Source organism: Protopterus annectens, chromosome 1.part1, assembly GCF_019279795.1.
Source record: "Protopterus annectens isolate FY-2018-M chromosome 1.part1, PAN1.0, whole genome shotgun sequence".
Taxonomy (NCBI): domain Eukaryota; kingdom Metazoa; phylum Chordata; order Ceratodontiformes; family Protopteridae; genus Protopterus; species Protopterus annectens.
The window spans coordinates 1,357,814,525-1,357,841,815 of NC_056726.1; the positions used below are offsets into that span (position 1 = coordinate 1,357,814,525).

Sequence of the window (27,291 nt, forward strand, 5' to 3'; positions counted from 1 at the left end):
GAAGCCTCCATGGCCTTTGCCTTCGATTCCACACCTGTTGTCACAGGAGGACAGCCATTTGCTGAATGTCAAACTTCACTCTCTTCACCTAACAGCCTGGCATATTCTGTTTTGAACCATAGAGGGTCTCAACTTCCACAACAAGTTTTGAATGTGATTTTGGAAGCTAGAAGGCCTAGTACAAGGAAAGTGTATGCAGATAAATGGAAGAGATTTTTATTTTGGAGTGCAGCAAAAGATTTTGATGTTTCTGAGCCTAATTTGAGTGTGGCTCTTCAATATCTTACTGAGTTACTGGACAGAGGTTTGTCTTTCTCTTCTATTAAGGTTCATGCTGCAGCAATTTCGGCTCACTATGATTGTGTTCCACCATTGTTTTCTCATCCTTTGTTCAAGCAATTTCTTAGAGGGGCAAAGAATATAAGACCCCCACATAGAGCTCCTACTCCTGCTTGGGATCTCAATTTTGTGTTGGAGAAACTCACTCTACAACCTTTTGAGCCTGCAGCTACTTCTGAGTTGAAATATTTGTCATGGAAGACTGCTTTTTTGTTGGCAATTACCTCTGCAAGAAGGGTTTCTGAATTGCAGGCCCTTATGGCGGTTGAGCCTTTTTTGATTTTCCATAAGGATAGGGTATCATTACGTACTAATCCTTCCTTTATGCCTAAGGTGGTTTCTAGTGTGGCTTTAAACCAAACTATTCATTTGCCTACTTTTTATGCAAATCCCCAAAATAAAGGGGAAAAGATTTTGCACACTTTAGATGTACACAGGCAGTTGCGTTATTATTTGGACAGAACTAAAGGGTTCAGGCAGTCTCAGCAGTTGTTTGTTTCTTTTGCTTTGAGTTCTCAGGGCAAGCCTGTGTCAAAACAAACTATTTCTAAGTGGATTGGGTTTTGCATTGCTTTCTGTTATTCCCATCATGGCAAGGAGGTTCCAGCTGGGATTAGGCCTCATTCCACTAGGGCTACTGCCACTTCAACAGCTTTTTTTGAGGGGAGTGGCAACCAAGGATATTTTGGAGGCAGCTACTTGGAGTTCACTGCATACTTTTTCTAGGCATTATCACCTGCCACTTTACTCTAAGTCCAGGGCTGGTTTTGCCACTGCGGTTTTGCAGGGCATTTTGGCAGCTCCTGCTTCCTTGTAGTTAGCCATCCTCCCTTACCTCTGCTTTGGGATTCTACCCAAGTGTAAGGACTGCAGCAATGTGAGATGAAGAACATAGTACAGTTTTGTACCTACCATAAATGTAGATGTTCGAAGATCCACATTGCTGCAGTCCAATTACCCTCCCTCCTTCCCCTCTGTAGTTGGAGGTGGTTGTGTGAGTTGGGTTGTACATATTGTGTATATTGTATATATTGTACATATAGTTAGTGCAAGGGTGGTTGGTTCTTTGTTTGCTGTCTTTTGGTTTTGACCTTTATTTTTAAGGTCTTCTGACATCTGGGGCAAGAAAAGACTGAGGATATGACGTCGGTCATGCGCATTTGTACCCTGACGTCCTGACGTCAGTTAAATGCGCCCTGACCGACGTCAGCCTTATACTTTGATATTCGGGCCGACCGAGGACAGTGGACTACCCAAGTGTAAGGACTGCAGCAATGTGGATCTTCGAACATCTACATTTATGGTAGGTACAAAACTGTACTTTTTTGTATGCCGTTCCTTCCTTCTAGTTAATTCAGAAAAGGGTCTATGGTAAATCATCGCCCCCACACCCCTCCATACTTAAATATACCAACTCCGAGATTGCACTAGTTACGAAAACGGCAAAGTAACGGTAGTAGCCAAGCTATTTCTTTCCCAGGGAAAGAATTTGCTTATATGCCATTTCACTATTTTGCCTTTTCGTGATTTGAAGTTCGATCAAGACGCATTCGAAAGAATGCGTCTTCGGTCTTTTAATAGGAACCCTTCAAAAAGTCCTCCTGAAAATCAGGAGAGACAAACTAAAAATCTTGTTGGTGTGACCCCTTACTGGCCAAGGCAGCACTGGTTCCCCCTACTGCTCAATGTAGCCGAGGGCAGTCACCACAAGTTACCCCACAGGGTAGACTTTCTGACACAACAAAAGAGAACCCTCATCCACCCACACTTGCAGATGTTGTCACTGACACTGTGGGTGATAAACTTCTAATTCCCTTCAGGCACCACTACTCAGAGGATGTGCTTTCAGTCCTGAGGGAGGCCAGGAAACCTACTACAAGAAAATCTTACTTAGTTAAATGGGAGAGATTTTCAAAAGGGTGCCTGGGCAAGGGCAGGGATCCATGCATCGCAGTTCTCCCCCATAGTTCTTGCCTGTGTGTGTGTGTTAACTAATAAAGGGGGCCTCTCTTACTCTTCGGTGAAAGTCCACCTTACAGCAATCTCAGCCTGCCTGCCACTATACCCTCCCCTAGTAGCCAGGCTTAATGTGAAGCTGTTCCTAAAAGGGGTCTTAACACATCAGACCACCAAGAAAACCCATCCTACCACCATGGTACCTAAACTTCATCCTGGAAAAACTAACCCAGTTTCCATTTGAACCTGCTAGTACGGCTACTCTGCAGATGTGCACATGGAAGACAGTCCTGCTGGTGGCCATAACTTCAGCTAGATGGGAGTCTGAATTACAGGCCATAGTAGCCTGCCCTCCATAAACTACCTTCCACAAGGACAGGCTAACACTAAAAACTAACCCTTCCTTTATGCTGAAGGTGGTCAGTGATCTGTCCTTAAACCAATCTATTCATCTACCCACCTTTTACCCCTCTCCTACTAATGAAAGTGAGAGAATAATCCACTCCATGGATGTGCACAGACAGCTAAGATTTTACCTAGACAAAACAAAATCCATAAGAAAATCCAATCAGCTCTTTGTTTCCTTCCACCCCAGGGCCCTGGGCAAGGCGGTCTCCAAACAAACCATCGCATGTTGGATTAGAAAAGCTATTTGCCTATGTTATTCACACCATGGCAAAAAACTCCCAGAGGGAGTTAAAGCTCACTCCACCAGGGCTGTAGCAGCCTCCAAACCCTTCTTAAAAGGCCTGGACACTGCTTCCATGCTAGAAGCAGTTTCACCAAACACTACTAGTTAGGCAATGTCTCCAGAGCACGTGCAGGATTTGCCAGAGCAATCCTGCAGGACTTTGTGGACTCGACCTCTTCTACCTCCTCCCTTCCTTCCAGCTAAGCTGTGGTGCTCCCCCACACCAAGAGTACTGCAACAAAGGAATAGAAGGACATAGAATAGTTGTATAAAATCTTACCATAACTGTAGATGTCCTTCTCTTCCATGCTGCAGTATTCCTTCCCACCCACCTCACCCCCTTATTTTTTCTCTCACCCATTACTTATTTGTCTTAGGTCTGTTTGTGGTTATACATACCCTGTGACTTGTTTAACCACATAATGGCTCCTTGACCCTATGACTGACATCACTGGCTACTCTACTCCAGCTGGGCTTTCAACATCTGAGGTCTGTGCGTGCAGACGTCACATCCTAAGTCCCTGGTTTATGGCCCTATGTGTGACGTCCCACACAACAGCAGCCAAGCTTAAGCTTTTGTATAGGAGCTGACGTATGGGTCACCTGAGGTGGAAAATCCCACACCAAGAATACTGCAACATGGAAGAGAAGGGAATCTATGGTTAGGGTAAGATTTTACACAACTATTCTGTCCTTGAGTCAGTGCGGCAGAGGTGATCTTGGGCCCACCAAACCACCTCCTTAGGAAGAAGAGGCTGTGTTTAAGGTTTTCGACTTGGCTCCCTCTACTTCTTGGGTGATATCTCCTGCCAATCGCTTAATTGGTATGGCCAGGAGATAATTGGCAGGAGTGCTACTCTTGTGAAGTGGTGCCCCTGACGCAGGACAAGATTCAAAGACACCCCCCCGAGGTCAGATATCATCAGGCTAAATTTCTCATGGTTGATTCCATCTTTGTGGCAGCTGTGACCAAAAAGAGTTGACAAGGATACAGCTTCTGTCAACCCTGCCAATATGGAGCACAGGGCTATGGACAGACTAGTGAAGCAGGCATATGTTTCAGGGACATTTGGACGTAAAATAACGCTACTCTGTATGAATCTCTTCCAGAAGGAGTTAGCACAACAGGCTTTTGCCACTCTGAGAAAGTCACCTACATCAGACTCCCAAGAAGCAGTAGGAGACTTTGTTGAGGTTGATATTTAACATTACCAACCTCTTCCTGGGCAATGCAGCAGATGGAACGTCTTGTGTTGCTGGAGCAGGCATTGCTGTGAGATGCCACTATTGGCTTCACCTGTGTGACTTTGCAACAACTTTAAAGCATCCTATGCTATTGCTTCCTTCAACCAATCATCCTTATTTACTCCTCTGAGAGAGAGAGAAATATGACCAGGGCGACAAAATGGTTTCTGCTGTTGGAGTTAGGTTTGAGACCCTGCAGAGATCATGTAACAAGAACCAAAAAGGTTCCACATTTCTCTGGCTGAGGAACGCTTAGCATCATAAGTCTGAGATGGAGGCCTAAAGGCCAGCAGGGTCCATGGAACCAGGGATACTGTGGGTCCTTTTCCAACAGGCAACTCCATCGACCCTGAAGGGTTGACTTGACTGTTCCCCTCTGGAGGCAGTGTGGGGTTGCTTATCCTTTTATTTGTTTGTTTGGATAAGGATAATATCTAGAGGCTATACAATTCCCTGCCCCCCCCCAAAAAAAAAAACAGAAGCATCTGACTCTCAAATGATCTATCTCGCCAACTAAAAATGGCTGAAAGAGAGGATGTTCTTCGTGTTTCACTGTTGCAGTCATCACACTTGGTTATCTGCCTGCAGGTAGCCCTCAGTCTGCCTGAATATAAGAGACTTAGTATTTCTGCGTTAGATACTGTCACTCTAGGACTGACGTCAGGTAGTCAGGGGTATAAAAACAGGCAGCCAACGCCATTACATCAGTCTTTCTTCCCTAGGAGTCCAAAGCAGAAGCAGTTCGCAAGTGCCGGTCGGCCGCTACCTGAGTTTTCATTTACTAATTGAATCATCCTGAAGTCTTCTAAAGCTAAGTAGCCCGTTGGGGATCCTTTTTTATTGCTCTAACCGATGGAAAGCAAATACCACACTGAGATTTTCATTCTTACTGCATCACCTGTCTAGGCCCAGACCACGATGTACCTCGCTGTCGGTTTTTGTGCCTTGTTCAATCCCCGAACCATTCGTCGTCGGGGCCCTTATTGTCGCTAAATACATTCTCCACATTCCGATACGGCTCCGGTAAGCCAACCGACTACTCATATTCCGAAAAAACGTAAGGATAAAGACAGAGACAGACCGCACAGGTTCAAAGCTGCCGACGACGCTTCTGTTAAGCCAGTCGCCAGTTCGCTGGTACTCAGTGAGGTGCTTTCGCAGCCCCTGATGCCCACTTCAGTAGATTCGCAGGCCTCTTCCGAGACCCGTTTGGAGTTCGGTATGCCGCAAGACTCTTCTTCGACTATGGAACCGGCGGATGTCTCTACCTTGGATGGGTCCGAAGCCTCTGAGCAGGCACCGACTTCTGAGGAAGTTCTTCATGCTACCACTGTTCAACACAAACGGACTACTTCAGTTCTGTCTAAAACTACCGAATTTTTAAGGCCAAGAGTACATGCTACGCCTAGAAAACTGACGACCAAAGCATATGCACCTGCTCCCTTACTACAAAATAAAATTCTTAGAATGGCAGAAGACCTTATTATGCTTATTAGGGGAAGTCAGCCTTCCTCTGCTAAGAGAAAAAGGGACCATTCCCCAGCAGCTTCAACAGACCAGGAGTCTGACGACTCTGAGGTTTCTGATTATGAGGACATGCCCTTATATGCTTATGAGGATTCTGATGCAGAGAAATCCAGTCCCTCTGCCTCTCCTCCAGAGGATTTCTCTTTTGGTGAATCCTTACATACTTTAAGATAGCATTTCCACTGAGAATGCCAAGACTATCCTCAGTCCAAAAAGAGACTCAGAGAATTTCTAGATTTGCCACAAAACATGTCTTTAGCAATACCACCAGTCCTGGAAGTTGTTGATGTTGTCTTTATGGAATCCAGTCTTACTCTTGATACTTTACCCCCTGCCCCTAGGAAAACCAGACAGGTGCTACAGAGTACCTGACTCTCACAATTTTCTTTTCAAAAATCCTACTGATGACCCAGAGATCATTTCCCAGGGGCCTAAAGGTATCAAGGCAACTACAGCTAAGAATCCCACCCCTTTGGGCAGGGATTCCAGAGCTTTGAACAGATGGGGTTAGAAAGTATATACCTCTGCAACTCTTGCCATTAGGTAGGGCTTTGAATGGTCAGTTTCACATGCTGAAGTGCCAGCAACATATTATGGAACTTAAGCAAAAAATAGCTACCTTTACAGACTGTGCAGAAAATAAAGAATTGCAGGAGCTTATGCATTCTGCAAGCCAAGTCAGCAAGCATACATTGCAGTGTGTCTTTGACGCCCTAGACGCATCTTGCAGAGCATTAGTCACTGGTTCTGTACTGAGAAGGCAGGCTTGGCTTAAGGAGCAGACCTTGCCAAATCATGTCAAATCCAAGTTACTAGATGCTCCTTTGAGCAAGGGCAGTCTGTTTGGCATCAAAGCAGAAGAGGTTCTTAAAAAGATGGAAGAAAAAGCTAAATCTGTGCAGACAGTCAAAGAATTTTTACAAGTACAGCCTCCTAGATTCAGTAGGCATTGGCCCTTGAAACATTGGCCCTTTCCAGCCCCCTCAAGGCCATCTCAAACTAGACTCAGGGGAAACTGACCCCCCCCCCCTCCAGACTACAGTCTCAGGGTATGCAGAGATCTAAGCAATGGAGTGCCTCCACCTCTAAAGCAGGGAGTGCCAAACCACCCCCGTATGGAAAGAATTCCCAATGACTTCTCAAATCCACCCCCCTTCTCTGCCCAACTGTTTGTGCCCCTAGGAAGAGAGCTTGCCTTTCATGCAAAAAACTGGATTCCCATCACCAAAGACCGATAGGTCCTCATCCTTGTATCCCAGGGGTACAAATTTTACTTCCACTCACTGCCAACCCCAAAAGGGTTCCCAGACCTCCCTCTAAACCAATGGGCAGAGGCTCAAAACCAAGTCCAGTCCCTGCACTCTATAAGGGCAATTCTGCTGGTTCCTGCGGAACAGATAGGTCAAGGATTCTATTCCAGACTGGTACTCAGAAAAGAGGGCACTTGGCACCCAAGCCTAGATCTTTCAATTCTCAACACCTTCCTGGTGGTACCAAAATTCAGAATGCTCACCCTACAGCAGCTTCTACCTATGCTAGCCAAAGATACCTGGTTAGTCGCCCTAGACTTAAAAGAAGCCTTATCTGTACATCCCTGTCAGGGAGTCATGCAGAAAATATCTACGCTTCAGGGCAGGTTCTATGCATTATCAGTTCTCCCTTTGGCTTATCCACTGTTCCCAGAGTATTCATAAAATGCCTGGCTATAGCCATTGCTTACTGCAGACAGCTAAATATTCAAATTTACCCATACTTGGATGACTGCCTGATTCAGACAGACAGGAAATGCTGTTGCAGCACCTGACATTTGTAAAAACCTACTAACCTCCCTGGGGTACACCATCAACAAAAAGAAATCAAAACTAGTCCCCAGTCAAAAGATTGTATTCCTGGGAGCAAGCTTGGACACAGCATCTCAGATGGTATTCCTCACTCCAGAAAAGCAAGCCTATCTGACGGGCTATTTTACTCAAATGGCCACTAGAACCCAACTATCTGCAAGGAAAATCCTGCAGGCCCTAGGGTTCATGGCCTCATTCATCCTACTAATTCCATATGCCAGACTGCATATGAGGAAACTTCAGTGGTACTTAAGTCTTTGATGCCAACATTCTCAGGACCTGGAAACTGTCATTCCCATAATACCCTGTCTAAGGACAGAGTTTCTTTGATGGGCAGCAGCATCCAGCCACAACAAGGGGCTGCCCTTTACCCAACCCCACGCCACACAGACCCTAATCACAGACACTTCAGACTATGCCTGGGGGACACACTTGGACAGTAAGTGCATTCAGGGCCACTGTAGCCCAAGTCAAATGCATCTGCACATCAACCAGAAAGTGATGCTAGCTGTGCAGCATGCTCTGACAGCTTTCAGATCCCTACTCTCACCAGGACACCTGCTAATAAAAACAAACCACAGTTATGTGGTACATCAACAAGCATGGGGGAACCCACTCTGCTGGCTAGCCTTGGCCCTGTGGAACACAGCCTCGGACATGCAGGTACATCTGCAAGCTCAATTCCTGTCAGGCAAACAAAACTCACTGGCAGACGATTTAAGCAGAAATTTCCTAGACCCACACAAGTGGGAACTTGAGCCACACACCTTCAACCTTCTGATTCAGAAATGGGGGACACTGGAGGTGGATCTCTCTGCCTCCCCCTGCAATCACCAGCTCAGAAGATTTTGCACCAGGACACCTCACAGCAGGCCCTGGAAAGTGGATGCCCTATCCTTCCAGTGGGTAAATCTCTGAATTTATGCCTTCCCCCGTTGCCCCTCCTCTCAAGAGTATTGTTCAAGATAAGACATGACAGACCAAGGACAATTCTAATTGCTCCAGACTGGCCACGCCAACACTGGTACCCACTCCTGCGAAGCCTGTCACCGGTGCCACCCTGGCACCTACACCAGAACCCAACCCTGCTCTCTCAGCAGGGGGGACAGATCTTGCATCCGCAACTCCAAACCCTAAATTTCTTAGCTGGCTTATTCCTTGAATTCTCCCCCAGTAACTAGCTTAAGCAAGCAGGTGCTGGACGTCATCCTTGAAGCCAGAAGACCCAGTACAAGGAAATCCTGTGCTAATAATTGGAAAAGGTACTGCTTCTGGATTCAGTCTAAAGGAGAGGACACAACTCTGTCCTTCCTGCCTCTAATCCTGGATTTACCTAGCAGATCTACTCCACAGAGGCCTATCCTTCTCCTCTGTTAAGATCCATGCCTCTGCCATTTCGGCACATAACACTGAGCCACCTCTCTTCTCTCACCCTCTTATCAAGCAGCTCCTGAGAGGAACAAACAACTTAAGGATGCCAAGGAGAGCACCCACCCCTGCTTGGGACCTTAACTTTGTACTGGAAAAGCTCACGCTAGCCCCCCCCCCCTTTGAGCCTGTGGCGTCAGCAGAGTTAAAATTCCTCTGTTGGAAAACAGCCTTGCTTCTGGCCATCACTTCAGCTAGAAGATTGTCTGAGCTACAAGCACTTATGGCTGTGGAACCCTTCATTATTTTCCATGCTGGCAGGGTCTCCCTCAGGACTAACCCTTCCTTTATGCTTAAAATGGTGTCCAGTGTGGCTCTCTACCAATCTATCCATTTGCCTACCTTCATCCCTAATCCTCAAAATAAAGGGGAAAGGATCCTGCACTCCTTGGCCGTGCACAGACAGCTCAGATTCTACCTTGATGGGACTAAGCCCTTCAGAAAGTCTGACCAGTTACTAGTCAGCTTTGCAACAGGGGCAGAGGGCAAGACCATTTCAAAGCAAACAGTTTCCAAATGGATAGCACATTGCATCCTTTTCTGCTACAAGCACCATGGGAAACCAACTCCTCAGGGGGTCGGAACACATTCCACTAGGGCAACTTCTACTGCTACAGCATTTGTCAGGGGAGTCCCTACCAGGGACATCCTGGAAGCTGCTACCTGGAGTTTTGTACACACCTTCACCAAGCATTACCACATGCCTATCTTTTCCAAATTCAAGCCAGGTTTTGCAACAGCAGTCCTGGAAGGCATTCTAGCCAGCCCTACCTCTTCTTGACTGCCTCCACCCTTCTTCAGCCTTGGGAATCTACCCAAGTGTGATGACTGCAACAGTGAAACACTAAGAACATAGTACAGTTGTGTACACTTACCATAAATGTAGATGTTCGAGTGTATTCACTGTTGCAGTCCTGGTTTCCATCCCTCCAGCTCCCTGGTTTTCTCTCTCTAAACTCTCTATGCCTTTTACTACTCCCCCCCCCCCCTTTCAGGGGTATTGGTATTTACTTTTTACTGGTGGTGTTTTCCCCCACCATAACTTAGCTCCCTATTGGGGGTCTCTTGACATTTGGGGCAAGAAAAACGGATGTAATGGCATTGGCTGCCTGTTTTTATACCCCTGACTACCTGCCGTCAGTCCTGGAGTGGCAGCATCTGCCACAGAAATACTAAGTCTCTGGTATTCGGGCCGACTGAGGGCTACCTGCAGGCAGATAACCCAAGTGTGATGACTCCAACAGTGAATACACTCGAACATCTACATTTATGGTAAGTGTATGCAACTGTATTTTCTGTCTGTCTTTCATGGAGGAAAAAAAAAGCCGTCCAAGACATCCTACCAGGTCTTACAGGGTCAGGATTTTTGGAGGTAAAGGGTAAGGTCAAGGGCCTTTGGCTGACCAAGTTCGCAGATGACTGCAGATTGGGAACTATCATAGATTTACCCCTCAACACAGTCACCTTACAAGAGGGTCTAACACAGACAAATGGTAAATCGCAAATTCGCTCCTGGCCTGGATCCCCTGTCTTTGATGTACAGAGGTCAGCAGTAACTAAATTAATCCCCAACAGTTCCCCTAAATGCCTGTTTAGTAATATACCTCATCATATAGGCATCTAAGGAACTCTTGTACAAAACTGACTTATGTTGCATGGTTAGTCTTGTAAAGACCCCGGTGGTCAGTAGCCTAGCATGAACCTATGAGCAAATGACTGGTGCCAAAGTCATGGAATAAAACTTGATGCCAAGAAATGCATTGTAATACCTTTTGGGGAAATTAGCCACCCAGGGTAATTACTCTATCAGTAAGATGCTTTTAAGAGTTGACCTGGTAGTCAGAGATCTGGGAAGTATGGGCATGGCACTGAGGGGAAGGAAGTCATTGTGCCATTTATAATGCCCCCTTCAGCATGTACCTGACCAGGTATGTGTAATAGTTGGAATGCCCCCAAAGGTTCCTAACCTGGAGAATGTAGACACATTGTCCTGTATGGATTGCTTTAAAGCCCTACCTGTGTACTTTGTCTCCTACAGGTTACTGAGAAGCGATCTGTGCCTGGCATTCAAGGCATCCTTTGATCCATCTCTGATGGACCTTTTGCACATCTGCAAAACAAACAGCATCAGAACCACTAGCTCCAAAGATATACATTTTGCTTGCGACGTAAGTAGGACATGTTGGCAAGACAGCTGCATCTCAGAGGATCCCCACGCTCTGTAAAAGGCTCCCCATCCTTGTAAAACCACGTCCATCCTTACCTCCTGTTAAGAAAAGCCTTGACCAGTGATTGCTGGGAAAAGCAAAAATTCACCTTGGGTCTGTTCCCCATGCCTCTGATAAAAAGGGGGTAGGCAGTAACAATGCCCAAATAAACATTACCCCCCACACACAACCTTTAGAAACTTCTTAACTGACACACTCCATCCTAATAAATGCACATGGTACACAGGAACACAGTTGGGCTGTGTAGCTAAGGTTATAAAGGGTCCTGGTGGTTGTTAGCCTTGTTTTTACCTGTGAACTTGAGAGCCTTTTTAGTTCTGAAGAAAATCGAGGACCTCAGGCCCATTCTGAGCCTAAATCAAGACCCAATTCAGGATGGTCACTGTGAAGTCTGCTTTGCCTACAGGCAAAGCCATTAGATATGCTTCATATATCTCCATGGTGCCAATCTCTACATCAGAATAGACAAAGCATCCTGGAGATACCTTTGCTTCTGCCTTTGAGCCAGTCACTTTCAGTTCAGGGTCCTGCCCTTTGATGTCACAGCAGCCCCCCTGGGTGTTTACCAAGTGCATGACCATTGTAGTGACACACCTGCAGATGGAAGGGATCCTAGTTTTCTCCTACTAAATCACTGGCTTCCAGCTGCCCCAACCATGGAGTCATTTCCAAGGACTGTTTGCTGCAGCTGTGTCTGGGCATATCAGTAAACCATCGGAAGTCCCTTCTGCAACAGACACAAGCCATTCCGTTCATCAGATGTCGATTAGACACAACCATGGCCATATCATCACATCCCTCAGACAGAGTCTAGGTGCTTCAGAGAGGCCATTCAGATGCTCCTTCATTCCAGTGGCTCTACAGCTGCCTAGTTCTCGGAGTTCTCTGACTGATGGCATCGTCTGTCCTAGTGGTGTATTTGGTTTGCTTTCATATGGGGATTCTGCAGTGTCTTCTATGGGCTCAGTGGTCTCTGCTGTCTAGCCTTCTTTCAAAGCCTATTATTACCAACCTTTGCAAGGAACAGTTAGTGTTGGCTAGATTTCCTCTTCTGTTCTTTCTGGGAGATTTAAAGCCACCAGTGATGACAGTTGCCACTGAAGTCTCCAGCTTGTGGTTGGGGGAGGGGGGATTGTAGTAGAGGGTGGTCTAAGAAATATGGAGTCTAGAAGAGTCCAAACTTTACTTCATTGTCTTAGAGATGTGGACAATCCTCATTTCACTGCAGACCTTCCTTCTTCCAGGGATAATTTATATCCAGAAGGACAGTATGATAGTTTGTTACCTCAAGAAACAAGGGTGGACCAAATCTGAGGGTGTGACAGTGGGTGATAGCTTTGCATCACTTTCTATTTGCAACATACATCCTTAGGAAGTCCTATTTGCTTTGCAAACTGGCTGAGCAGATCTAGCCTGGTGCCTCATGAGTGCTCTTTTAGTGCACCCTTTGCTGAGATATATTTGCTTCCCTGTCCAACACCAAATCCAGCAGATTATTTTGCCATGCAAGGGACATTGCCAGAGTTGTTCAGGCTGAGCAGTGGCCTCCTGGGATTCTTTATGCTTATTTCCTGTACCCTTAATCCCCAAATTTCTGCAGAAAGTGATCAAAGGCAAAGCCACAATGGTCTTCATTGCCATGTATTGGCCCAGGGTAATCTGATTTCCGATGCACAGGAGATGCAGCGGGCCCTTCGAAATTGCAATCCAATTAATTCCACTTTGGCCAGTCTAACCAAACAGCAGAACAGGCAAAAACTACTCAAGAACAAAACTAGCGGTGAAAAAATTTGGACTTCATTAAATAAAAATCAACCAAGTGCTTTTCTCCGGTAAATAACACGTACTGCCTCAGAGTTGCATCCACCAGCTTACACATACCATTTGTAAGTCTTTAAACCAATCGAGTACATGGAATAACTTCAGCTAATCCAAACCATGTGCAAATTTCTGCTGTAAATTTATAAATCTAACTTCATATCCGTTAAACACTTAATATTGTTTTAATAATTCATGTACCAAATGCATAAATTCAATAATATAATAATAATAATATTAAAAAAATAGTCATTGATGAATGATAAATAATAAAATCTTAACCACTACCTGATACAATACCAAAGTTAGCAGTGAAAGGTGAATAAATATGTATGTACCATTTAATTCATATTTGTGACTGATGATTTTAATTTAAATTATTTGCTCGTACACTTGACATGGAAACTGAATCATTTAAACCCAGAGGTTGGCATGCATTAAGTCTCCGTTGTCATGTTAATTCCTTAAATTCAAGTGTATTTTCCACACCATCGCCTTTTAATGATATATCATATGGATGTTCCATTATACAGCCACATAACATTTGGTCAGTATTGCCCACATAAAATGCAGTACACGAACTGCAAAGGACAGTGTAAACCACTGAGGTAGTATCACAATTACATTTTCCAGGATATGACAAATTACGAGAAAACCCGTCTATTAATGCATCTGGTTTTCTCACCTAAGGCCTCACATTAGTATTTGCTCAAGGACCCCAGATCACATGGCCTGGAGGATAGATGCTTTCTCCTTCCCATGGACAGGCCTTTTTTTCTGTACTACTTTGCCATAACCCTCACCCTCTAGGTACTTTTGAAGATCGGAGAGGATGGGTGAAGGATGATCTTAATAGCATCTTTCTAGCCCAGGCAGCACTTTTTCCTCTTGCTTGATAGAATAGCCAGGGCAAAGGCCATGCAGTTCCCATTAGAGTGGATCTCCTATCAGAGGACAAAAAGAGAAATAAACCCCAAGTTGACCACTCTGAAGCTGGCAGGCTGGATGATGTGATTCTCATCCTCTCCAGCCAGCTCTTAACAAGGATGTATGTCTTATTCTTAACAGGACAGGAGACCCAGCAACAGTATGTTATGTTTCCAAATGGAAAGTATTCTCACAGGTGTATTTCAAGGGGCAGCAACCTTTATAAGCAAATGTTTTTCCTGTTTTGTCTTGCATGGCAGAACTTTTCTTCAAGGGACTCTTACTCTTGTTAAAATCAATATGTCAAAATCCATATGTCAGCCATTTCTGCCAGCCTTCTCTTTTCTCCTACTTCATTGTGAAATGATTTCTCAATGATATCATTCACATAAGACTTCCTAGGAGGGCACCTACCCCATAGTGGGATGTGACTTGTGTACTGGAAAAACTTCCCTTTGAGTTTGTATCCTTATTGAATGTCAAATGTACTACCTTGAAAAATGCATTTTTAGTGGCTTTCACATCGTATTTTTGGGCCTTACATGCTCATGTGCAGGGAACTCTTCTCTGGTTTCAGAAGGATCAGGTCCTCTGAAAACCAGTCCCCTCTTTATCATAAAATAGTCTCAGAAGGCTCTCTAAACAAGGTAATCCACTTGCCTGCCTTCTTCCCCAATCCTCAGAACAAAAGGCAAAGAGCTCTTCACTTCCTGAATGTGCATAGGGAACTCCAGTTTTACTTGTCTGACTAAAATTTTCGGGAAGTCTGTTAAGTGAATTTGTAGGTTTTGCAAGTAACACACAAGGAAGAATTATTAATAAACTATTTCTAAATGGATCTCAAATTGTATTGACATGTGTTACAAATACCATAGCAAGAAGGTGCCTGAACACATCAGAATATGTTTCAACAGGGCCACTGCAGCTACCACTGCCTTCATCAGGGAAGTGTCCACTCATTCTCTTCTGGAGGTAGCCACCGAGTCCTCCTTACATACTTTTTCCATATGCTAAAATATGTCAACAGCCTCTAGTGTTTGAGCTGGCTTTGCATTAGCGGATCTTCCCACACTGTTAGTCAATGCCATCCTCTGTCTGTGTATACCTTTGAGAATCCCCATAAATGTTGTTACTGCAACAGCGAAGCACAATAAACATAGTACAGATGATGATCTTTCATGTCACTGTTGCAGTATTCCTTACCCAGGGGATATCCTGGCAAGGGTTGCCCAATGTCTTGCCAGTATACCAAAGCCTTTAGTAAGTACAGGCGTTATACATCACACATATTCTCCCCATGGAAAGCATAGGGCATAAAGGTGATTTGCGGATGCACGCACACATCATCTTTGCCACCAGTCCGAACACCATTGTTGAACTTTGAACGCTCTTCTGCAGTGCTGGTTACCAAGCTGTGTTTTCAGGTAAGTGCCCACTTAAAGTAATCCAAAATCCCTTCTCCCTTGGACTACAGTTTAGAAGAGGGGGACTCCATAAGATCAGATTCCCCGCTGGAGGAGCTCTTCTTTGGGAATACCATTGCCTGTGTGACAGATCAGTTGATGTAATGGTTAAGGTCTTCACCTCCCATGCACAAGTTACAAGGGTTGATCCTGACCTCCGGCCATTGCCTGTTTGGAGTTTGCATGTTTTCCCTGTGTCTCTGGGGGATTCTGCCCATCTCCGAAAAACATGCTGAGTGTTTCTATCTCAAACTCACCAATGAATGGAGCTGTGGGCAGCAGCACAGACTCTGCATGGTGCCCTATAGGAGAAAGAGTTATACAGACGAACCGCTTTGGGCATCTACTGTGGTGTGCAGTATTCTCAAGATAGGAGAACACTGATCACAGACTGCGTGCTGTGGCAGGGCTACCCACTCAACAGTGTAAAATATGGCTTTAGGTGATTTGGCCATGTTCACTAATGTTGTCAAAATGAGCATGGCCAAATGTCCTTCTATTCACTTGCTGCAGTATTCTTAACCTGAGGGATCTCCCGCCTGAAGCTGACCCGACAGCCAGTATAGAAAAGTCTTGGACTACTGTAGGGTACTTGGGACGTTGCATGCAGGCTGCTGTCGGAAATAGGACATAAAAGCAACATATGCACGTATCATCCTCAGAACTTTTCTGCCGCCAATCAGAACACCATTCCAACCATCGGTCTGAACGTTTCAACATTTGCAACTTCAGCCTTTTGTGAGATAAGTGCCCCATTGGGGAATTTTTTCTCTTACTACTGTTTTGATTATGGCATCCAAGAAGGCTAAGTGCCAACCCTTCACAGCGTCTCTTTTGTTTAGGCCCTAACCACGACCACAAGTCCTGTAGCATTTGCCATTTCTTCTTTCCCAAGACCCTTAAAAGCAGGCTTTCCTCTCTTGATATTTATTTAGAAAATCAATGGCTTAAGTTGTTAGTTAAACGAATGGAAGGTACCTCACTGTCCAGTGCTGAGCCAGTGAAGCACAAGGCCAAGAAACCTCAGCCTGCAGCTTTCGTTTCACCTCCACCGTCAGACGTTTCTCCCGAGGTGCTTATCGACCCGGACGCTCATCTGACTTCAGGCACAGATTCACAGACCAAGCCCAGATGTTCATCATGATGTTCATCGTGCATACAGCTGCAGTCATAACAGATGGGTTCTCCTGCCGTCAGGCGGGTCCTCGGTTGGCCGAATTCCAAAGTCTAGGTCCAGCGTCGGTTGTCGTCGCTTCTTCCCTGACGTCAGTGCGACACGGGTATAAAAGAACCAGCCGACGCCATTTTCTTCAGTCTTTCTTGCCGTGCGGTGCCCGAAGCAGAAGCAGTTCGCAAGTGCCGGTCGGCCAGCTCCTGAGATTACGAAAATTTGGAAACCGAAGTCTTCTTAAAGCTAAGTACCCGTTGAAACTTTTCTTGCCTCAGACCGATGTCAGTCAAAGTTAATAATTGTATTTCTTGTGGGAAGCAAATACCGCATAAGGATTTCCATTCCCTCTGTATACCTTGTTTAGGCCCAGACCACGACGTCTCGGTCTGTCGCTTTTGTGCTACATTCAACAAACGCACTATTAAGCGTTGGGCGGAGTTCGGCCAGCATTTTTTTGGGAAAGCATTTAACTATACCATGTTGTCGGATACTCCGACTCCGGTTTTGTCTAAAAAACGCAAAGACAAGGACCGACACTCGAGGTCTGCGGCCTCTACCGACACCACACCAAAGCCGAATACACGTGGTCCGGTTCTCAGCGAGGCGCCTACGCAGCCCCTGATTACCGACGACACATCTTTGGCGGTGTCTCCTGTACCCGAGGTCGCAGGCTCCTCGGCCCACACCCCGACTACAGATACCGAAGCCACTCTTGGCGTTGAAACACAGAATGTGGACAGGTCCACCTCCACTCAGGGTGTCTTCAGACCTTCCTCTTCTTTCTCCATCAAGGCTTTCACCAAGTCTAAAGCAACCATGCACCCTAAGAGACCAGCTACACAGGGCCCATCTCCAGGTCCCATGCCTAAGAAACAGATGCTTAAAATGGCTGAGGATTTAGTTACTCTAATCAGAGGTTCTCGGCCACCTCCGGACAAAAGGCCCAGAGTGGAGGAAGATTCCCCCTCCTCTGATCAGGGCTACATTATTTCAGAACACACTGATGATCAGGAACAGTCTTACTCCCCTTTTGAAGACTCTGATGCAGAGGAGTCTATTCCTTCTGTATCCCCCCCTGAGGATTACTCTTTTGGGGAAACTTTGCATACCTTAAGGCAACACTTCCACTGGGAAGGCCAGGATTATTCAGATTCCAAGAAAAGGCTCAGGGAATTTCTTTTGTTACCCCAGCACAGGCCTCTGGCTATACCTCCTGTCTTGGACATCCTAGATGATGTTTATTCTGAGGCCTGCCTTAACCTGGACTCTCTACCTCCAGCTCCAGTTAAGCCTGACAGGTACTACAGGGTTCCTGATTCACACCAATTTCTTTACAAAAGCCATGCTGCTGACCTAGAAACCATCTCACAGGGGCCCAAGGGAGTTAAGGCTTCCATTGCCAAAAATCCATTGCCTTCCGAGAGAGATTCCAGATCCTTAGAAAGGTGGGGAAAAAGGTATATACCTCAGCTACCTTATCCATGAGGGCCTTAAACTGTCAGTTTCATATGCTAAAATACCAACAGTTTGTTATCTCAATTGAAAAGTAAAATGTCACAACCTGAACAACCAGACTTGAAGGAGTTGCAGGATTTGATGAATAGTGCAGAACAAGTGGGTAAACATACCTTACAATGTGGTTTTGATGCTCTAGAGGCCTCATGTAGAGCTGCTGTTACAGGCTCAGTCATATGTAGGCATGCCTGGCTCAAGGAACAAGCCTTGCCTGATCATGTCAAAGCTAAATTACTAGACGCCCCTCTTCAAAAGGATGTACTATTTGGGGCAAATGCTGAGGAAGTAATACGGAAAATGGAGGAAAAGGCTAAATCAATGCAAACTGTGAAAGAATTTCTGCAGGTTCAACCCCCACGTTTTAGTAGAAATTGGCCTTCCAAAAACTGGTCCTTTCCTGCCACAGACAGACCCCAAAGAGGCAGATACAGGTTTCTGAGGGGCAGAGGACAATCACAAGGATCGTACAGAGGCAGACAATGGCAAGCTCCTACACAGAGGTGGTGAGGACAACTCACAATCTTTCAGAAAGCAAACCCAATTACTTTCCCCTTTGCAGGCCAACCAGGTCTCAAATGGCAGCCCCCTTAGGAGGAAAGCTGGCACTACTCAAAAAATTGGCATGTTGTCACAAAGGACAAATGGATCCTGGACATTATAAACAGAGGCTACAAATTCCATTTTCATACCCTTCCAAAAATGAGAGGCATGCCAAAACTGCCACACAGTCAAAGGGCAGAGGCACAAAAGCAAATTTCAGATCTTATAAACATGAAAGCTATTCAAGAGGTACCTACACACGAACAAGGTCAAGGTTTTTATTCCAGGCTATTTCTGGTGCCAAGGAAGGGAAAAGATTGGAGACCTATTTTGGATCTTTCCATCCTAAACACATTCCTACTCGTACCAAAATTCAAGATGTTCACTCTACAGCAACTTCTTCCCATGCTGGGCAAGGAGTCTTGGCTGGTAACATTGGACCTCAAGGAGGCATACCTGCATGTCCCAATCAGACAAAATTGCAGAAGATACCTCAGATTTCTTGCAGGTTCAACCCATTATCAATTCTCTGCATTGCCCTTTGGCTTATCTACTGCGCCCAGACTATTCACGAAATGCCTGGCATCAGTAATTGCCTACTGCAGACTTCAAGGGATACAAATATACCCTTATTTGGACGACTGCCTGATCCAAGCGGACAGCAAGCACATTCTTCTGAAACATCTGGCTTATGTAATAATGTTATTAAACTCTCTGGGATACACCGTCAACAAAGAGAGATCAAGGCTAATACCCTATCGGGGTATAATTTTATTGGGTGCCAATTTGGACACAAACACCCAGATGGCCTACCTCACGCCAGAGAAGCAGGGGCAACTGATTCAATATTTCAGAACACTGGCAAATTGCACCAGGCTGACTGCAAGGAAAATCCTGCAGGCTCTGGGATTCATGGCATCTGGCATCTTACTAATCCCATGTGCAAAGCTGCATATGAGAAAACTACAATGGTACCTAAAAAACATATGGTCTCAACACAGCCACAGTTTGGAAACAATAATACCACTAATTCCATGTCTGCAAAAGGAATTTCTGTGGTGGGCTCAAGCATGTCAAACAAACACAGGTCTTCCATTCAGCAAGCCTCAAGCAAATCAAGTCATCACAACAGACTCCTCGGACTACGCCTGGGGGGCGCACATGACAGACCGGTGCATTCAGGGCAAATGGTCCCAAAAAGAAAAGCACCTTCACATCAATCGAAAAGAAATGCTAGCAGTAATAAATGCTGTTATAGCTTTCAAGGACCTTCTACAACCAGGTCAACTATTGATAAGAACGGACAACACCACAGTTATGTGGTACATAAACAAGCAGGGAGGAACACATTCTTATCCCCTATGCAGACTGGCCATGTCACTTTGGAACATGGCCATGGACTTACAAATGGAACTACAAGCACAGTACTTGCCAGGCAAGGAAAACACGCTGGCAGACAACCTAAGCAGGAATATAACAGATCCACACGAATGGAAGTTGCATCCAAAGGTTTTTACAGAAATAATCCAAGAATGGGGAAGGCCAGACATAGATCTCTTTGCCTCCCACAAAAATCATCAATTGACAAAATTCTGCTCGAGGATCTTCCATCCAAAGGCCTGGAGAGTGGACGCTCTCTTTCAGTTGGACATCAATGACAGTTTATGCCTTCCCGCCTCTTCCTCTGCTGCCCAAAGTCCTATTGAAGACCAGAGCAGACAGACCAAAGATGATCCTCATTGCTCCGGACTGGCCAAGGCAACACTGGTACCCACTCCTGAGGAGCCTGACGCATTCCCCTCCATGGACCCTGCCTCTAATGCCGCCTCTTCTGACTCAGCACAGCTTCAAAACTCTTCACAGTCAGCTAAAAACACTCTATCTAGCAGCATGGAAGATTCCTTAGCATCACAGCAGGCCCTACTCTCCAAGGAGGTGCAGGATGTCATTTTGGAGGCCAGAAGGCCATCAACTAGAAAAGCGTACTCCGCAAAATGGAAACGTTTTTGTATCTGGAATGCGAAAAAGGGCCAGAACCCTGGAAAACTGAATTTACCTCAAATACTACAATATTTGGCTGAACTGCTAAGCAGTGGACTTTCGTTCTCCTCCATCAAAATCCATGCCTCAGCCATTTCTGCAGAATACAACACTGATCCTCCTTTATTCTCTCACCCTCTATTAAGACAGTTCCTCAGAGGGGCTAAGAATTTAAGACCTCCAAGGAAACAACCAATACCTGCTTGGGATCTTAATTTCATTCTGGAAAAACTGACTTTGCCTCCTTTTGAGCCAGCTGCCTCATCAGATTTGCAATATTTGTCCTGGAAAACAGCTTTCCTTCTGGCTATCACTTCAGCTCGTAGAGTTTCAGAACTACAGGCTCTCATGGCTGTCCAGCCTTTTATCATCTTCCATCAGGACAGAGTTTTCTTACGAACCAACCCGTCCTTTATGCCTAAAGTGGTATCCAGGGTAGCTTTAAATCAGGCCATACATTTACCTACTTTTTATCCCAATCCTCAAAGCAAAGGGGAGAGGTTACTACATTCCTTGGACATCCACAGGCAGTTGCGTTATTATTTGGACAGAACAAAACCTTTCAGAAAATCAGAACAGCTCTTTGTGGCCTATGTGGTAGGAGTTCAAGGAAAGCCAATTTCCAAACAGACAGTCTCAAAATGGATAGCCCACTGCATACGCTTTTGCTATTCCTTTCATGGCAAAACTGTACCTACAGGCATTAGAACTCATTCCTCCAGGGCCACAGCCACCTCTGCAGCCTTCCTCAGAGGAGTTCCTACCAAGGATATTTTGGAAGCAGCCACTTGGAGTTCTGTGCATACCTTCTCCAAGCACTACAACCTACCATTATACTCCAAATCTAGAGCAGGCTTTGCCACTGCAGTCTTGCAGGGCATTTTGGCTCCTCCTAGTTCCACCTAGTGCCTACCACCCCTTTCTTAGCTTTGGGATTCTACCCATCTGTTATGACTGCAGCTGTATGCACGATGAACATAGTACAGTTTTGTACCTACCATAAATGTAGATCTTCGAGTGCTAATACAGCTGCAGTCCAGGTTTCCCTCCCTTCTTCCCCTCTTGGGGTATTCTTTTATGGTGTATTTGCTTGCAACTACTGTTTTTTGATTATATTGCATTGCATTACTACATAATTTTATGTATTGCCTTCCTTCTGGGGGCACCTGACATCTGGGGCAAGAAAAACTGAAGAAAATTGCGTTGGCTGGTTCTTTTATACCCCTGTCGCACGGACGTCAGGGAAGAAGCGACGACAACCGACGCCGGACCTAGACTTTGGAATTCGGCCGACCGAGGACCCGCCTGACGGCAGGAGAACCCATCTGTTATGACTGCAGCTGTATTAGCACTCGAACATCTACATTTATGGTAGGTACAAAAAGTACAGTTTTGTACCTACCATAAATGTAGATGTTCGAGTGCTAATACAGCTGCAGTAATCACAGATGGGTTCTCTGCCCCAGGGTCCCTCGGCGAATTCCAAAGTCTTGGTCCGGCGTTGTCGTCGCTTCTTCTGGCGTCAGTGAGGCCAGAGTATATAAGACACAGCCGACGCCATGTTCTCCAGTCTTTCTTGCCCCAGATGTCAGGTGCCCCCAGAAGGAAGGCAATACCTAAATAGTGCTTATATACATACAAGCAATGCAATATAATCCAAAATCAGTGGTAGCAAGCAAAACATAGCCGGATAACCCAGTCAGGTAGTGTGAAGAGGTTGCTAGGCCTCATGCCTTTACCAAGTGGGGAAGGAGGGAGGGAAACATGTACTGCAGCTGTATTAGCACTCGAACATCTACATTTATGGTAGGTACAAAACTGTACTATGTTCATCGTGCATACAGCTGCAGTAATCACAGATGGGTAGAATCCCAAAGCTATGTACTGGGTGGTAGGTACTAGGAGGAACTGGGTTGAGCCAGAATGCCCTGCAAAACAGCAGTGGCAAAACCTGCTCTTGTTCTGGAATATAAGGGCAGATGGTAGTGTTTTGTGAAGGTATGTACAGAACTCCAAGTGGCTGCCTCCAAAATATCTTTGGTAGGAACTCCTCTGAGGAAGGCTGTAGAGGTAGCTGTGGCCCTGGTGGAGTGTGATCTGATACCTGCAGGAACAGATTTTCCATGATAGGAGTAACAAAACCATATGCAGTGGCCTATCCACTTTGAAATAGTCTGTTTTGTAACTGGCTTCCCTTGAGCCCCTACAGCATAGGACACAAAGAGTTGTTCTGATTTCCTGAAGGACTTTGTTCTGTCCAAATAATAACGAAGCTGCCTATGGATGTCTAAGGAGTGTAGCAGCCTTTCCCCTTTGTTTTGAGGATTTGGGTAAAAGGTGGGTAGGTGTATGGCTTGATTTAAACCTACCCTGGATACCACTTTAGGCATAAATGATGGGTTGGTACGAAGGGAAACCCTGTCCTGATGGAAAATGAGAAAGGGCTGCACCGCCATGAGGGCCTGAAGTTCAGAAACCCTACGAGCTGAAGTGATGGCCAGAAGGAAGGCTGTCTTCCAGGACAAATATTGCAAATCTGTTGAGGCAGCTGGTTCAAAAGGAGGCAATGTTAATTTTTCTAGTATGTAATTAAGATCCCAGGCTGGTATTGGTTGTTTCCTTGGTAGTCTTATATTCTTAGCCCCTCTGAGGACCTGTCATAAGAGTGGGTGAGAAAATAAAGGAGGATCAGTGTTGAATTCTGCAGAGATGGCTGAGGCATGGATTTTTATGGAAGAAAAAGAAAGTCCATTGTTCAATAGCTCCGCTAGGTACTGTAATACCTGAGGCAAGTTCAGTTTTCTATGGTCCTGGCCTTTTTTCTCATTCCAAGAGCAAAACCGCTTCCATTTTGCAGATTAAGCTTTTCTTGTAGCTGGCCTTCTGGCCTCCAAAATGACATCCTGTACCTCCTTGGAGAGTAGGTTCTGTTGTGGTGTTAAGGAATTTTCCATGCAGCGAGATTGAGTGTTTTCAGCTGACTGTGAAGAGTTTTGTAGCTGTGCTGAGTCAGCAGAAGAGGCATTAGAGGCAGGGACCAGGGAGGAGTATGTGTTAGGCTCCTCAGGAGTGGGTACCAGTGTTGCCTTGGCCAATCTGGAGCAATCAGTATCATCTTGGGTTTGTCTGTTCTTGCTTTCAAAAGCACCTTGGGCAGAAGAGGAAGAGGTGGGAATGCGTAAACTGTCCATGCTGTCCAACTGAATGAAAGGGCGTCCACTCTCCAGGCCTTTGGGTGAAAAGTCTTTGAACAAAACTTTTCCAATTGATGATTCCTGTGGGAGGCAAAAAGATCTATGTCTGGCCTCCCCCATGCTTGGATTATTTCTGCAAACACCTGAGGATGTAACTTCCATTCGTGTGGATCTGTCATTTTTCTGCTTAGATTGTCTGCCAGTGTGTTTTCCAATCCTGGCAAGTAATGTGCTTGAAGTTCGATTTGTCTTTCCAGAGCCAAGTTCCAAAGAGTCATGGCTAGTCTGCACAAGGGGTATGAATGTGTTCCTCCTTGTTTGTTTATGTACCACATTACCGTGGTGTTGTCTGTTCGTATCAGTAATTGTCCTGGATGCAGGAAGTCCTTGGAAGCTGTAATTGCATTTATTACTGCTAGCATTTCTTTTTGATTGATGTGAAGGTGCTTTTCTTTTTGGACCATTTGCCCTGAATGCACCTGTGTCATGTGCCCCAGGCGTAGTCTGAGGCGTCTGTGGTTATGACTTGTTTTGCTTGAGGCTTGCAGAATGGGAGGCCTTTGTTTGCTTGACATGCTTGGGCCCACCATAGAAATTCCTTTGCAAACATGGAATTATTGGTATTATTGTTTCCAAACTGTGACTGTGTTGAGACCATAGGTTTTTAAGGTACCATTGAAGTTTCCTCATATGCAGCTTTGCAAATGGGGTTAATAGAATGCAAGATGCCATGAATCCCAGAGCCTGCAGGATTTTCCTTGCAGTAAGCCTGGTACTTTTGCTAGTATTTTGAAGTACTGAGATAGTTGCCCTTGTTTTTCTGGTGTAAGGTAGGCCATCTGGGCGTTTGTGTCCAAGTTGGCACCCAGGAAAGTTATCTTCTGGGATGGTGTTAGCCTTGATTTCTCTTTGTTGATTGTATATCCCAGAGAAAGCAGTAACCGTGTCACATATGCCAGATGTTCCAGAAGTATGTTCTTGCTGTCTGCTTGGATCAGGCAGTCGTCCAGATAAGGGTAAATTTGTATCCCTTGAAGTCTGCAGTAGGCAATCACTGATGCCAGGCACTTTGTGAATACTCTGGGCGCAGTAGATAAGCCAAAGGGCAATGCAGAGAATTGATAGTGGATTGAACCTGCAAGAAATCTGAGGTATCTTCTGCAGCTTTGTCTGATTGGGACATGCAGGTATGCCTCCTTGAGGTCCAATGTTACCAGCCAGAACTCCTTGCCCAGCATGGGAAGAAGCTGCTGTAATGTGAGCATCTTGAATTTTGCACGATTAGAAATGTGTTTAGGGTGGATAAGTCCAAAATGGGTCTCCAGTCGGTTCCTTTCCTTGGTACCAGGAAAAGTCTTGAATAAAACCTTGACCTTGTTGGTGGTAGGTACCTCTTGAATAGCTCGCATGCTTATGAGCTTTGAAATTTGCAGTTGTGCCTCTGCCCTTTGATTTTGTGGCAGGTTTGGCATGCCTCTCATTTTTGGAAGAGTGTGAAATTGAAATTTGTAGCCTCTGTTTATAATGTCCAGGATCCATTTGTCTGTTGTGACAATATGCCAATTGCTTGCAAATAGTGCTAGTTTTCCTCCCAAAGGTGCTGCCAGCTGAGACATGCTTGGCATGGAAATGAGGGAGTCATTGGGTTTGCTTCCTGTATTGTTGTGCACTGTCTTCGCCACCTCTTGGTACTGGAGTTTGCCATTGTCGCCCTCTATATGATCCTTGTGATTGCCCTCTGCCCCTTGTGCGTCTGTATCTACCTCTTTGGGGCTTGTCAGTGGCTGGAAAGGACCAGTTTTTTGAAGGCCAATTTCTGCTAAAACGTGGTGGTTGGACCTGTAAGAAAGCTTTGACAGTTTGCATAGATTTGGCTTTTTCTTCCATTTTCCGTAGTATCTCCTCGGCATTAGTACCAAACAGCACATCCTTTTGTAAAGGAGCATCTAGAAGTTTAGCTTTCACATGATCAGGTAAATGTTGTTCCCTAAGCCAGGCGTGTCTGCGAATGACTGATCCTGTAGCTGCCGCTCTACTTGAGGCCTCTAGGGCATCATAACCGCATTGTAAAGTGTGTTTACCCACTTGTTCTGCACTATGCATCATATCCTGTAACTCCTTTAAATCTTGTTGTTCAGGTTGAGACATTTTGTTCCTCAATTGTGATAACAGGAACTGTTGATATTTAAGCATATGAAACTGACAATTTAAAGCCCTCATGGCTAGGGTGGCCGAGGTATATACCTTTTTCCCCCACCTTTCCAAAGATCTTGATTCCCTTTCTGCAGGAAGTGGATTTTTGGCAGTGGAGGCCTTCAATCCCTTGGGGCCTTGTGAAATGGTTTCAGGGTCAGCATTATGGCTTTTGAAGAGAAATTGGTGAGAGCTGGGTACTCTGTAATACCTATCAGGTTTGACTGGTGCAGGAGGCAGAGAATCCGGGTTAAGGCAAGCCTCCGAATAGGCATCATCCAGTATGTCCAAAACAGGTGGTATAGCCAGAGGTCTGTGTTGAGGTAACAAAAGAAATTCCCCAAGTCTTTTCTTGGAATCTGAAAAGTCTTGGCCTTCCCAATGGAAGTGTTCCCTCAAGGTGTGTAAGGTTTCCCCAAAGGAAAAATCCTCAGGAGGGGATACAGAGGGAATGGACTGTTCTGCATCCGAATCCTCAAAAGGAGAGTAAGAGTGTTCCTCTGCATCAGAATGTTCTGATAAAATGGATCCCTGATCAGAAGTGGGAGAATCTTCCTCCACTCTGGGTCTCTTGTCTGGAGGGGGTTGAGAACGTCTGATAAGAGTAATTAAATCCTCAGCCATTCTAAGCATCTGTTTTTTAGGCATGGGACCTGGAGATGGGCCCTGTACAACAGGCCTCATGGGCTGCCTGGCTGCTTTGGATTTAGTAAAGGCCTTAATTGAAAAAGAAGATGAGGGCCTAAATACACCATGGGTGGAGGTGGACCTGTCCACATTTGTAGGCTCAACATTAGCAGAGGCTTCGGTTGTAGTCTGGGAAAGGGCTGAAGACCCAGCGGTCTCGGGAACAGAGGACACCGCCAAAGAAGTGTCGTCGGTAGTCAGGGACTGCAAAGGCGTCTCGCTGAGAACCGGACCACGTGTAGCCTATTTTGGCGTGGTGTCGGCGGAGACCGCGGGCCTCACGTGTCGGTCCTTTTCCTTGCGTTTTTTGGTCAAAACTGTAGTCGGAGTGTCCGACATTTTATAATCAAAAGCTTTACCAAAGTAGTGCTGGGCGAACTCCGCCCGACGCTTAATAGTCGTTTATTGAAGGTAGCGCAAAAGCTACAGCCCGAGACGTTGTGGTCTAGGCCCAAACAAGGTATGTAGCGGGAATGGAAATCCTTATG

General features: G+C 45.6%; 1 protein-coding gene across 1 annotated transcript in view; it reads left to right on the forward strand.

The window, feature by feature from the left end:
* Positions 1 to 27,291, forward strand: part of SMAD4 (SMAD family member 4) — a 2,088,766-nt gene that overhangs the window by 907,651 nt on the left and 1,153,824 nt on the right. The window lies entirely within an intron of this gene.